The following is a 12,265-nucleotide window of genomic DNA, read 5'->3' as shown; positions in this document are numbered from 1 at the left end:
CCCCTGAATACGGTGATGCTGCAACGGGGGGAGCTGGTGAAGATCAAGAGGAACCAGACGATGTGCCCAATGATGCTGCCATGGGTGAAGCTGCTGAAGATCAAGAGGAACCAGACGATGTGCCCGATGATGATGATCTCCGCCGGGTCATTGTCGATGCAAGGACGCAATGCATTAGTCAAAAGGAGAAGCTGCAGTTCGATCGCATGTTAGAGGATCACAAAAAAGGGTTATACCCCAATTGCGAAGATGGCAACACAAAGCTCGGTACCGTACTGGAATTGCTGCAGTGGAAGGCAGAGAATGCTGTGGCTGACAGAGGATTTGAGAAGCTACTGAAAATATTGAAGAAGAAGCTTCCAAAGGATAACGAATTGCCCGACAGTACATACGCAGCAAAGAAGGTCGTATGCCCTCTAGGATTGGAGGTGGAGAAGATACATGCGTGCCCTAATGACTGCATCCTCTACCGCGGTGCATACAAGGATCTGAACGCATGCCCGGTATGCGGTGCGTTGCGGTATAAGATCAGACGAGATGACCCCGGTGATGTTGACGGCGAGCCCCTCAGGAAGAGGGTTCCTGCGAAGGTGATGTGGTATGCTCCTATAATACCATGGTTGAAACGTCTGTTCAGAAACGAAGATCATGCCAAGTTGATGCGATGGCACAGTGAGAACCGAAAGAAAGATGGGAAGTTGAGAGCACCCGCTGACGGGTCGCAGTGGAGAAAAATCGAGAGAAAGTACTAGGATGAGTTTGCAAAGGACCCAAGGAATGTATGGTTTGCTTTAAGCGCGGATGGCATTAATCCTTTCGGGGAGCAGAGCAGCAATCACAGCACCTGGCCCGTGACTCTATGTATGTATAACCTTCCTCCTTGGATGTGCATGAAGCGGAAGTTCATTATGATGCCAGTTCTCATCCAAGGCCCTAAGCAACCCGGCAACGAAATTGATGTGTAACTAAGGCCATTAGTTGAAGAACTTTTACAGTTGTGGAATGGAAACGGTGTACGTACGTGAGATGAGCACAGACAGGAGGAATTTAACCTTAAGGCGTTGCTGTTCGTGACCATCAACGATTGGCCCGCTCTCAGTAACCTTTCAGGACAGACAAACAAAGGATACCACGCATGCACGCACTGTTTAGATGACACTGAAAGTATATACCTGGAAAAATGCAGGAAGAATGTGTACCTGGGCCATCGCCGATTTCTTCCGACCAACCATCAATGTCGAAAGAAAGGCAAGCATTTCAAAGGCGAGGCAGATCACCGGAAGAAGCCCGCCATGCGCACCGGTGATCACGTGCTTGCTATGGTCAATGATTTACACTACGTAATCTTTGGAAAGGGTCCCGGTGGACTAGCTGTTCCGAATGACGCTGAGGGACACGCACCCATGTGGAAGAAGAAATCTATATTTTGGGACCTACCCTACTGGAAAGACCTACAGGTCCGCTCCTCAATCGACGTGGTGCACGTGACGAAGAACCTTTGCGTGAACCTGCTAGGCTTCTTGGGCGTGTATGGGAAGACAAAAGATACACCTGAGGCACGGGAGGACCTGCAACGTTTGCATGAAAAAGACGGCATGCCTCTGAAGCAGTATAAAGGTCCTGCCAGCTACGCTCTTACGAAAGAAGAGAAAGAAATCTTCTTTGAATGCCTGCTCAGTATGAAGGTCACGACTGGCTTCTCGTCGAATATAAAGGGAATAATAAATATGCCAGAGAAAAAGTTTCAGAACCTAAAGTCTCATGACTGCCACGTGATTATGACGCAACTGCTTCCGGTTGCATTGAGGGGGCTTCTACCGGAAAACATCCGATTAGCCATTGTGAAGCTATGTGCATTCCTCAATGCAATCTCTCAGAAGGTGATCGATCCAGAAATCGTACCAAGGCTAAGGAGTGATGTGGCGCAATGTCTTGTCAGTTTCGAGCTGGTGTTCCCACCATCCTTCTTCAATATCATGACGCACGTCCTAATTCATCTAGTCGACGAGATTCCTCCCTTCAATGTCAAGGCTGACCCAAGCATCCTGATAAACAATGAAGATTATCCATGGTTACGGCGCAATAAGCAAATGACACAAGCGAAGAAAAAGTGAAGACTTTCTCCCGCAATAAGCAAATGCTATGTGGGTGAAATTATGATACCATCCCAACTTTCAACTTTTTCGGAGTTCATTTGAAATGCTTTCATGTCTTATGGTTTGAAACTTTGATACTTCGAAAGTGATTGTCCATTTTGTACACGAAGTGCATCAAGTTTTTGTCGTAACCCTCTCTACTTTTTGGAACATGCTATGTGGGTGAAATGATGATACCATGCCAACTTTCAACCTTTTCAGAGTTCATTTTGAAATGCTTTCCAATTTCAGAGTCATTTAGCTCAAAGAATGAATTAATAGCAAACAGAATGAACTACAAAACTTTTATGAAAATAAAAACAATCAATTAAAATATTATGTTATGATCAACTAAAATAAAACTATAATATTCTTCAATAGCAAAAAGAATATAATTTTTGTGACCTAAAATCAAACTATAAGTATTTAATTGTAAGTATAAATAAAAAATAAATAGCAAATAAGAAAAAAAATTCTAATTTTATAGTAACGGCGCGGGGCGGGGCGACGGCGGCGGGCGCGGGGCGACGACGGGCTTGGGGCGGCGACGACGACGACGACGCGCTTGAGGCGGCGTCGGGGCGAATGGGCCGGAGCGGTTGGCCAAAATTTCGCAAGTGTTGGCTTATATAGCCAGAGCAATGGTCCCGGTTCGTGGCACGAACCGTGACCAATGCCCCCCTTTGGTCTCGGTTGGTGCCACGAACCGGGACCAGAGGCCAATTTTCGGCAGCCCAAAGGGCGGGAAGCGAAGGCCGTTGGTCCCGGTTGGTGGCACCAACCGGGACTAAAGGGGTGCAATGGTTTGTTCATTTCCACCATATCAGCAACTTTGTTCATTTCCTGATATCAAGTAATTGTTTTCTTTGTCCGGCAGGGTTTGGAGAAAATTCACCAAAAAAGTTCCGGAACTGTCGAAGGAGCTGGAATTTAGACACCCGAAAGTAAGTACTATAGTAGCATGTTCCGCGCATCTCCTAGTGATTCAAGCGCTAGTTTCATCAATACCATTTAGCATTTTTGCTTATCAGTTTGATTGACCTCTATTTCTTGTAAAGTGGTTGTGGCAGGAACAAGGGAATGATTTCTGTGGATACTACATCTGCGAGTCCATCCGCCACACGACGTGTGAGCGGGGCGGGTACTCTAACGAACAATATGAAGTACGTAAATAACAACATTCACAATTTTATTTTATTACCATCATTTGTGTTGAGTTTCATTCATTCATATATATATGTATTGACCCCCTTCTTCAAATTAGATGTTTCGGAAGCGGGATGAACTCCTAGCACCAGCTCGCATGCGAGCAATTCAAGAGGAATTGGCGGCATTCTTTCTTGACCACGTGATCCCTGAAGACGGAGAATTCTATGTGGACCCTGAGTCCGTATGATTATATTTGTAAGAGATAATTATTGTATATATGTAGCCGGTAGTGTCAGATAGATATACAAGAACTTGTTGTTCGACCAATCTCTCGGAGAAGGAGAGGTGGTCGATATCACTTCTCTCTGTATGCATATATGTTCATGACGATCTTCTGTTTCCTTCGTTTTCTTTACTAGCTAGCCAGCGTGTCTAGTCCTCTCTATACGTATGTATAGTACGTAGCGTCGACCAAGCACGGACATAAGAGAGGACACTTCTCTATATTAATTATAGCTAGCTAACACAATATATGAAACACCTAAATTAACCCCCCAAAACCCCCACCCCCCCCCTTTCAAAAAAAAACAAAAACCCCAGCCACAGAAATGCTGACGCGTGGATGCCTATTGGTCCCGGTTGGTGCCACCAACCGGGACCAAAGGGTCTCCTGACTGGGCTCTGCGCACTGCCCACGTGGAGGGGCTTTAGTCCCGGTTCTGGATTGAACCGGGACTAAAGGGGGTAGGTATTAGTACCGACACTTTAGTCCTGGTTCAGGAACCGGGACTAAAGGCCCTTACGAACCGGGACTATAGGCCCTTTTTCTACCAGTGTTCCGATATCCAAACATAGGCTTCCAATATATCAATCTTTATGTCTCGACCATTTTGAGACTCCTCGTCATGTCCGTGATCACATCCGGGACTCCGAACAACCTTCGGTACATCAAAACGTATAAACTCATAATATAACTGTCATCAAAACCTTAAGCGTGCGGACCCTACGGGTTCGAGAACAATGTAGACATGACCGAGACATGTCTCCGGTCAATAACCAATAGTGGGACCTGGATGCCCATATTGGCTCCTACATATTCTACGAAGATCTTTATCGGTCAGACCGCATAACAACATACGTTGTTCCCTTTGTCATCGGTATGTTACTTGCCCGAGATTCGATCGTCGGTATCCAATACCTAGTTCAATCTCGTTACCGGCAAGTCTCTTTACTCGTTCAGTAATACATCATCTCGCAACTAACTCATTAGTTGCATTGCTTGCAAGGCTTAAGTGATGTGCATTACCGAGAGGGCCCAGAGATACCTCTCCGACGATCGGAGTGACAAATCCTAATCTCGAAATACGTCAACCCAACATGTACCTTTGGAGACACCTGTAGAGCACCTTTATAATCGCCCAGTTACGTTGTGATGTTTGGTAGCACACAAAGTGTTCCTCCGGCACACGGGAGTTACATAATCTCATAGTCATAGGAACATGTATAAGTCATGAAGAAAGCAATAGCAACATACTAAACGATCAGGAGCTAAGCTAATGGAATGGGTCATGTCAATCAGATCATTCAACTAATGATGTGATCCCGTTTAATCAAATAACAACTCTTTGTCCATGGTTAGGAAACATAACCATCTTTGATTAACGAGCTAGTCAAGTAGAGGCATACTAGTGACACTGTTTGTCTATGTATTCACACATGTATTATGTTTCCGGTTAATACAATTCTAGCATGAATAATAAACATTTATCATGATATAAGGAAATAAATAATAACTTTATTATTGCCTCTAGGGCATATTTCCTTCACACGTTGGGTTGGCGTATTTCAAGATTAGGATTTTCACTCCGATTGTCCGAGAGGTATCTCTGGGCCTTCTCGGTAATGCACATCACATAAGCCTTGCAAGAATTGCAACTAATGAGTTAGTTGCGAGATGATGTATTACGGAACGAGTAAAGAGACTTGCCGGTAACGAGATTGAACTAGGTATTGAGATACCGACGATCGAATCACGGGCAAGTAACATACCGATGACAAAGGGAACAACGTATGTTGTTATGCGGTTTGACCGATAAAGATCTTCGTAGACTATGTGGGAGCCAATATGAGCATCCAGGTTCCGCTATTGGTTATTGACCGGAGACGTGTCTCGGTCATGTCGACATTGTTCTCGAACCCGTAGGGTCCGCACGCTTAAGGTTTCGATGATAGTTACATTATGAGTTTATGAGTTTTGATGTACTGAAGGAGTTCAGAGTTCCGGATGAGATCGGGGACATGACGAGGAGTCTCGAAATGGTCGAGACATAAAAATCGATATATTGGACGACTATATTCGGACATCGGAAAGGTTCCGAGTGGTTCAGGTATTTTTCGGAGTACCGGAGAGTTACGGTAATACGGGAGAAGAAGTATATGGGCCTTATTGGGTTTTAGGGGAGAGGGAGAGGCAGGCCGCGCGCCCCCCAAGGCCTAGTCCGAATTGGACTAGGGGGAGGGGCTGTGCCCCCTCCTTCCTTCTCTTCCCTCTTCCCCTTCCTTGTCTCCTACTCCTACTACATGGAAGGACTCCTAGTTGGACTAGGAAAAGGGGAATCCTACTCCCGGTGGTAGTAGGACTCCCCTAGGGCGCGCCATAGAGAGGGCCGGCCCTCCCCTCCTCCACTCCTTTATATACGGGAGCAGGGGGCACCCCATAGACACACAAGTTGATCCTCGTGATCGTTTTCTTAGCCGTGTGCGGTGCCCCCTTCCACGATACTCCTTGATAATATTGTAGCGGTGCTTAAGCGAAGCCCTGCGACGGTAGAACATCAAGATCATCACCACGCCGTCGTGCTGACGGAACTCTTCCCCGACACTTTGCTGGATCGGAGTCCAGGGATCGTCATCGAGCTGAACGTGTGCTAAAACTCGGAGGTGCCGTAGTTTCAGTGCTTGATCGGTCGGGCCGTGAAGACGTACGACTACATCAACCGCGTTGTGCTAACGCTTCCGCTGTCGGTCTACAAGGGTACGTAGATCACACTCTCCCCTCTTGTTGCTATGCATCACCATGATATTGCATGTGCGTAGGAAATTTTTTGAAATTACTACGTTCCCCAACAATCCGGCCACAGGGCGGCAATCGCCTAGGCACCGACACGCTGAAGCCGGCGCAGCATCCGGTGAGCCGGCCGAAGGCGAGCTTCGATGCTCAGGATGTGCTCGTCAAGAGTTCGGGGGGCGTCGGCGGCAATCTCTGCGCCCTCCGCCCTCCGACCTTCACGGTCAGCCTCGATGGCTTGGATGGCGGCCTGCGACTGCCCAGGAAAGCAGTCTGCAAAGACAGGAAGAAACAAAGAAGCAAGTCAAAAACCAGGAGTCGGCACGACTTAAATCGGCAGCTCGAAGAAAGAAAGTAAAAGAAACTCACCATCAACGATGTCTTCAATCTCGTAGAAGCCAGAGGCCAGCATCGCCTCCTTGTCAGACCAGGAGGAGCGCTCGCTCGCGAACTCGGCCAGGAGGGCGGTTTCCGTCTCCTCCGCCTCCCTCTGCGTCTTCACAAGCAGCTCCTTTTGCTCCGCCAATTGAGTGGCCAGCAGATCGCGCTCCGTGGCGAGCTTGCTACACTCCTCCTCTTTGGCGCGCAAAGCGGAGTTGGCGTCTCTCAGCTGCTGTTGAAGAGCAGCGTTGGCCCCTGAAAAGAAGGAAGAAAGAAGGTGTTAAGTCATCATGAAAAGAAGGTCGCCAGGGAGATCCGGCCCGACTGCTCAGCAGTCGGCCCGAATCTCGGGGACTACAAGCCCACGGGTGCGCCAGCGCGCCCCCGCGAAGAAGGAAAAGGACTTACTCCGGCTCTTCGACAGATCGGCGGTCCGCTTGCCCAGCTCTTCAACATTACGGTTGAAGGCAGTGATGCGGAGGATGTGGTAATCCTGCAACGAACGTTTCAGACAAAAGTTAATACCCAGAGTTCATCAATTGGATTTCCGGGCTGCCTGCTCAGCAGCCAGCCCGAAACTCAGGGACTACACCCAGTGGGTGCGCTGGCGCGCCCCCACAGAGAGGAACAAGAAAACAAAGACCAAAGAAAAAACATACCCGAACGGCTACCCGCGACGCCAGGAATGCCTTGGTGCAGCTCTGGAGAGCGTCGCCCTCAGCACGAAGCTTCGCCTAGACATCCAAGAGCGCCTGGTTCAGCGCCCCTGTGCCGCCTCCTCGCACCCACCCAACGGGCGCGGCGCTCGTCGCTTCAGCGTCTGGGATTGCCGAGCTGGTGGTACCGGCTTCCAGGAGGGCGGGGTGCCGAAGTCGCCTTCTCCAGACGGCGGCACGTTGGCGAGCCGACTTGGAGAAGTAGCCTCGCCACGGCCTCGTCTTCGGTCGGCGGCACCGGAGGGTCCGCTGGCTGCCTGCCTTGCGCACCTTCAGACGGCGGTGGAGGCGGCGGCGGAACGTTCATGTCCGGTGCAGAGGGGTCGCCGCCTTCCCTCTTCACGGAGGGGTTCTCCCCGCCGGCTTCTCCAGTCTGCCCCGTGAACTCCGGAGGTGGCGGCGCAGAGTTCAGCGGGGTGACGAACACCGCCGATTGGCGGCGTGCGGCTTCCTCAGCCTGCCGCTTCGTCGCGGCAGCGGCTTCGGCCTTCGCCAGTTTTTTCTTGGCGGAGGCCTCTGCCTTCTCCAGGCGAACGGCCTCCTCTTCGTTGCGCTTCTCCTGTGCATTCCACTCTGTCGCCTCCCGAAGGTCAGCAGCAGGGTCAATCCACCGAGTGGTGGCAGACGTCTCCGCTGACCCCATGACGGAGGCGGCGGTAACCCTCTCGAGAGTGAGGGGAGCCCTGAAGCAAGGGGGGCAAGCAAAGACTCAGACAAAGTCACGAAGAAAGAATAAAGCAATAAGACAGAATACTCACGCGGAGACCAATGGCGGCTTCTTCACTTCCTTACGGAAGCGGATGGCCTTCGTGGCCGCCTCATCCCGCCGGGTCGCCGCAGCCAAACCCTTGGGTTTCTTCGGCCGACTGCCGAACAAGGTCGGCACGGCCCTGCGCTTCTTCCCGCCGCCTGGAGCACCCTGCGCGGCAGAAGAGCCCGCGCCAGGCTGGCTGGCTCCTAGCCGATGGCGGAGGGCGACTCCCCCCTCGGCGTCGTCGTCGGGCCAGTCGGCGAAAGTGGCCGAAGGCCTGAAGTCGCCTGCTGTTCCTCCTCCTCCCTCGGCGTCGTCCTCCAGAGCTGCCGCCCCCAGATCGGGGTCGTCGACGTCGCTCTCCGCCCGGTCGGCGAGGAACTCGCGGGCCGGCCCCGAGGTGCCGGCTGGTGAATGGAGGAGGGGATTCTGTCCAAAGCCGACTGGTCAAAACAAACCCGGCGAGAGAAAAGACAATCCAAAGAAAGAAAGGAAAGGCGACTCACCACGGGCGGGGGGTTGGCGCGGGAGTACGGCTCCTTGCCGAACCGCCAGTCCTCCAGGAGCTTGCTATCCGAGAGGTAGTTCACCATGAAGGCCACCTCTTCATGAGGCATGTCCTTGGTGCACATCCGACTCGGGTCGCGGTGCCCGCTCATCTGGCATATCATATGGGGCGGCCTTGGAGTGGGAGAACTCGGCAGGCCACGAAGGCGGCCAGCAGGTCCGGACCAGTCAAACCCTCCGACTGCATTAGCACTCGGAGTCGCGCGATGGCGCCGGCTCCTGCAGGTGTCAGCGACTTGGCCCGGTACGACTAGTTGGGCAGCCTCCCAGCCGGCGGGTCGGCTTCGAAAGCCGGCAAGTTGACCCAATCCCCTCTCGCGGAGACGCTCCTGACGTAAAAGTAGGATCTCTGCCAAATCTTCACCGACTTTATCAGCGAGATGGAGGGGAAGGGGTTGTCGGCTCGTGACCTTCGCACGGCAATGAAAGCACCGCATTGAGCCGGCATGCCCGCGGCCTGGGTGCCGAGCTTGGACAAGAAGAACTCCCCCCAGAGCTCGAGGGTGGGGACGACTCCGAGGAAGCCTTCGCACAAGGCCACAAAGGCGGACAGCAGCACCACTGTGTTGGGGGTGAGGTGGTGCGGCTGGAGGCCGTAGAACTCCAGGAAAGATCGGAAGAAACTGCTCGCCGGCAGCCCCAACCCGCGCAAGCAGTGCGAGCGGAAGATGACCCGCTCGCCCTCCTACGGCGCGGGGGAGATCTCCCCCTTCGGCGCAAGGCGCACCCGTACGTGATCCTTGCTGGGGAGCCGACGAGTCCTGCGGAGGAACTCGATATGGTCGTCGTGGACTTCGGAACCGTCCCAGGTGCCAGAGCGTACCGGGGGAGGCGCCGCGGCGGAGGAAGAACTCATCACGAGTTGATCGCCGCGGCGTTCGCCGGAGCTTGGGCGCACGACGGAGCGAAGAAGAAGGACGAGAGCGAGGGGCAGTGAGAAGGAAGAGAGCGAAGAAGAAGAAGAGGGAGGAGAGCGAGGAGCAGTGAGAAGGAAGAGAGCGAGGAGTAGTGGGAAGGAGGGGCGCGCGTGCCCCCCACTTCCCCGTACTTATAGCCTCGTGGGATGCGAAGCCGAGGGGGCGGACGTGGGGATTTACTGCGCCCACGGCCCCACGACCCCCACGTTCCACGATAAAGTTACTGCGCGCAGTAACTCCACGGGAATCCCAACCGTCCGCCAGGGCCGCAGCGGATCCACTCGGGCGCCGAGGCGCGGTAGTGGCGGGCCCCGCCTATGGGCCTGTCCCGTCGCGCACGTAGGCTGGCAGGACAGCCCAGCCACGTGTCATCATATGACAGGCCTAGAATGGGCGGCGGCCTGGAGGCTTAGCTAGCACGCTACTTGGATCCCGCCGCGACGTTCGACATTTTGTGCGAGTCAAAATTGAGCAAGTCCGACTCCTTCTAGTCGGCTCGGCTGAAGTCAATCAAAGACCATGCGTCGAGTACCCAGAAAGAGAAACTGTTGAGGCTTCCCGGCCGATCGTCCGCGGCACCTCACTAGCTTCGAGGACTACTGTCGGAGTAATAGGCCACGGGTAGGCTAACCCGAGCCCCAGAACCTTTCAAGACATCGGGGCGGGCTGCGCCCCTCAAGACCCCAGGACGAAGAGCCGCCTTCAAGAAGCCAAGGGCAAGGTGGTCGACTGACCACTCACGGCCGAGTCCCAGGGACGACTTCAGGGAGAGCCGACTCCTGGCTAGCGACTTCCAGAGAAGTCGTCTTCGGGGAGTCGGCCTGCGAGCCCAACACCCCCCGCGACCTCATCAAGTGGGACAGGGCGGGGGAGTGGCAATAATGAAGCCTGCTCCTGCCCCTTACCAAGGGCAGGCATGGCTACAGCACGCCATACCCCGGAAGATCTCCGTGCGGCGTGGCACTGTTGCCATGCCAGCCCTGACATCAGCACCGCAGGACCGAATCCTGCACCCACGATGGCTTGTCTGTACGGCCCAGAGGCAGCGGGTCCCACCAGACGGTGAGACCCCAGGAGACGGCAAGAGGACCGCTAGTCGGGTCCGTCGGGAGTCGGCCCCTGGGAGTCGGCCGAGCCCTCCCCCGGGGCCCACGCACCATTAATCAAGATGTCATGGAGAGTGGCAATAGTGATCGCCCGCAAGGCGGCGGGGCTGTTGCCACGACCTCATGATCAAGCCCGCGTCATCAGAAGCACGGCTACAGTAATCAGCAGCCGGCAAGACCCGCCCGCGGCGGACGCGGCCTGTCGGCTCCGTACCAGGCCAGTCGGCGGGGCCCGCCAGTTGGCGGGCCCCGACGGTCGGCAGAGAAGACGGAGGCTAGAGGCGCTGACGGCTGGGCCCGTGTCCTGCCGGATTACCATTGTACCCCTGGGGGTAGGCCTATATAAACCCCCCAGGGCACCCATGCAAAGGGTTGGAACCTATTAGTTCTATACCAGATCATATATAAGAGAGAGAGAGAGCTAGCCTCGCCCTCTCCTACCACCAGAAAACAGCTCAAGGAGCAACCGTGTAGACACTTTGCCATAGTGATCATGCGGAGACCCCGCAGAGCAGCAGTAGGGGTATTATCTCCCCGGAGAGCCCTGAAACTGGGTAAGATTCGCCGGCGTGCATGTCTTCGCCTCATCCCGTTTCCAGGCACCGGCGACGTTCTACTTGCCCCCACCATGATAAGCCATCCTTTGGCATATGTCGCACCCAACCCCCGACAAGTCTCCACCGAAATACTGGTATATAAACAATGTTTTGGAACCATAGGCAAACTTGATATGCCTCTTGATCTAGAGGGGGGTTGTTAGACATATTGGGATTTAGACCATCTGTTATATCAAATAATTTCTAGAAAAATCCCATAGGCCCATGTGGCACGTTCATGAATGACAAGAAAGAAGCAAAAAAAATTGCGCTAATGGAAAATGAAACTGAATGGTAGTGAATGATGACATTCATCTCCTCATTGATGGCATCAATATTTTGGTTTCGGTTCCATATCTTCATTAGTACATTGGTTTCTTCATACCGTGCGTGCTAGCATATTTTGTCATGCAACAACTTGGAATGATTTGCCTAGTAATGGAAGACGAAACTGACCACTTGATAGGATTTTTAGTGCGTCTGTTTCTCCTCTCCTTAATGAGAATTAGTGTTTAGTGTGTCCATTTCAGTTTCATCTCGTTACTCCTATAAGAGGTCGCTCCTCTTCCAGACGAGACACAACTCCTCGTGTTGTTCCAGAGCATTGCACCGTCTACCTCTTTCCCATCTCGCTTCCCGGCCTGCACCGGAGAGTGAGACAACAGGCCTCCGAAACCCCGCCTCTTGTGTCATCCAGTACAGAAGAGGGACGATCAGGTTTTTTGGAGAGTGTCCTTGCGCGACTGCTGGATTCTTGTTTACCGTGACTACGAACGGTGACATCACCGACGACGAGTTCCCCAATGACGACTTCTTCCCTGACGTCAACGACCTTTTCAGCGACATGACGATCGGGACATCAGCGTGTTCTTCTACTCTG

This window comes from Triticum urartu, chromosome 1A (genome assembly GCF_056163025.1).
Source record: "Triticum urartu cultivar PI428250 chromosome 1A, HENAU_Tu73, whole genome shotgun sequence".
Taxonomy (NCBI): domain Eukaryota; kingdom Viridiplantae; phylum Streptophyta; class Magnoliopsida; order Poales; family Poaceae; genus Triticum; species Triticum urartu.
The sequence above is the reverse complement of the archived record's forward strand: the minus strand, read 5'-3'. Positions refer to the sequence as shown.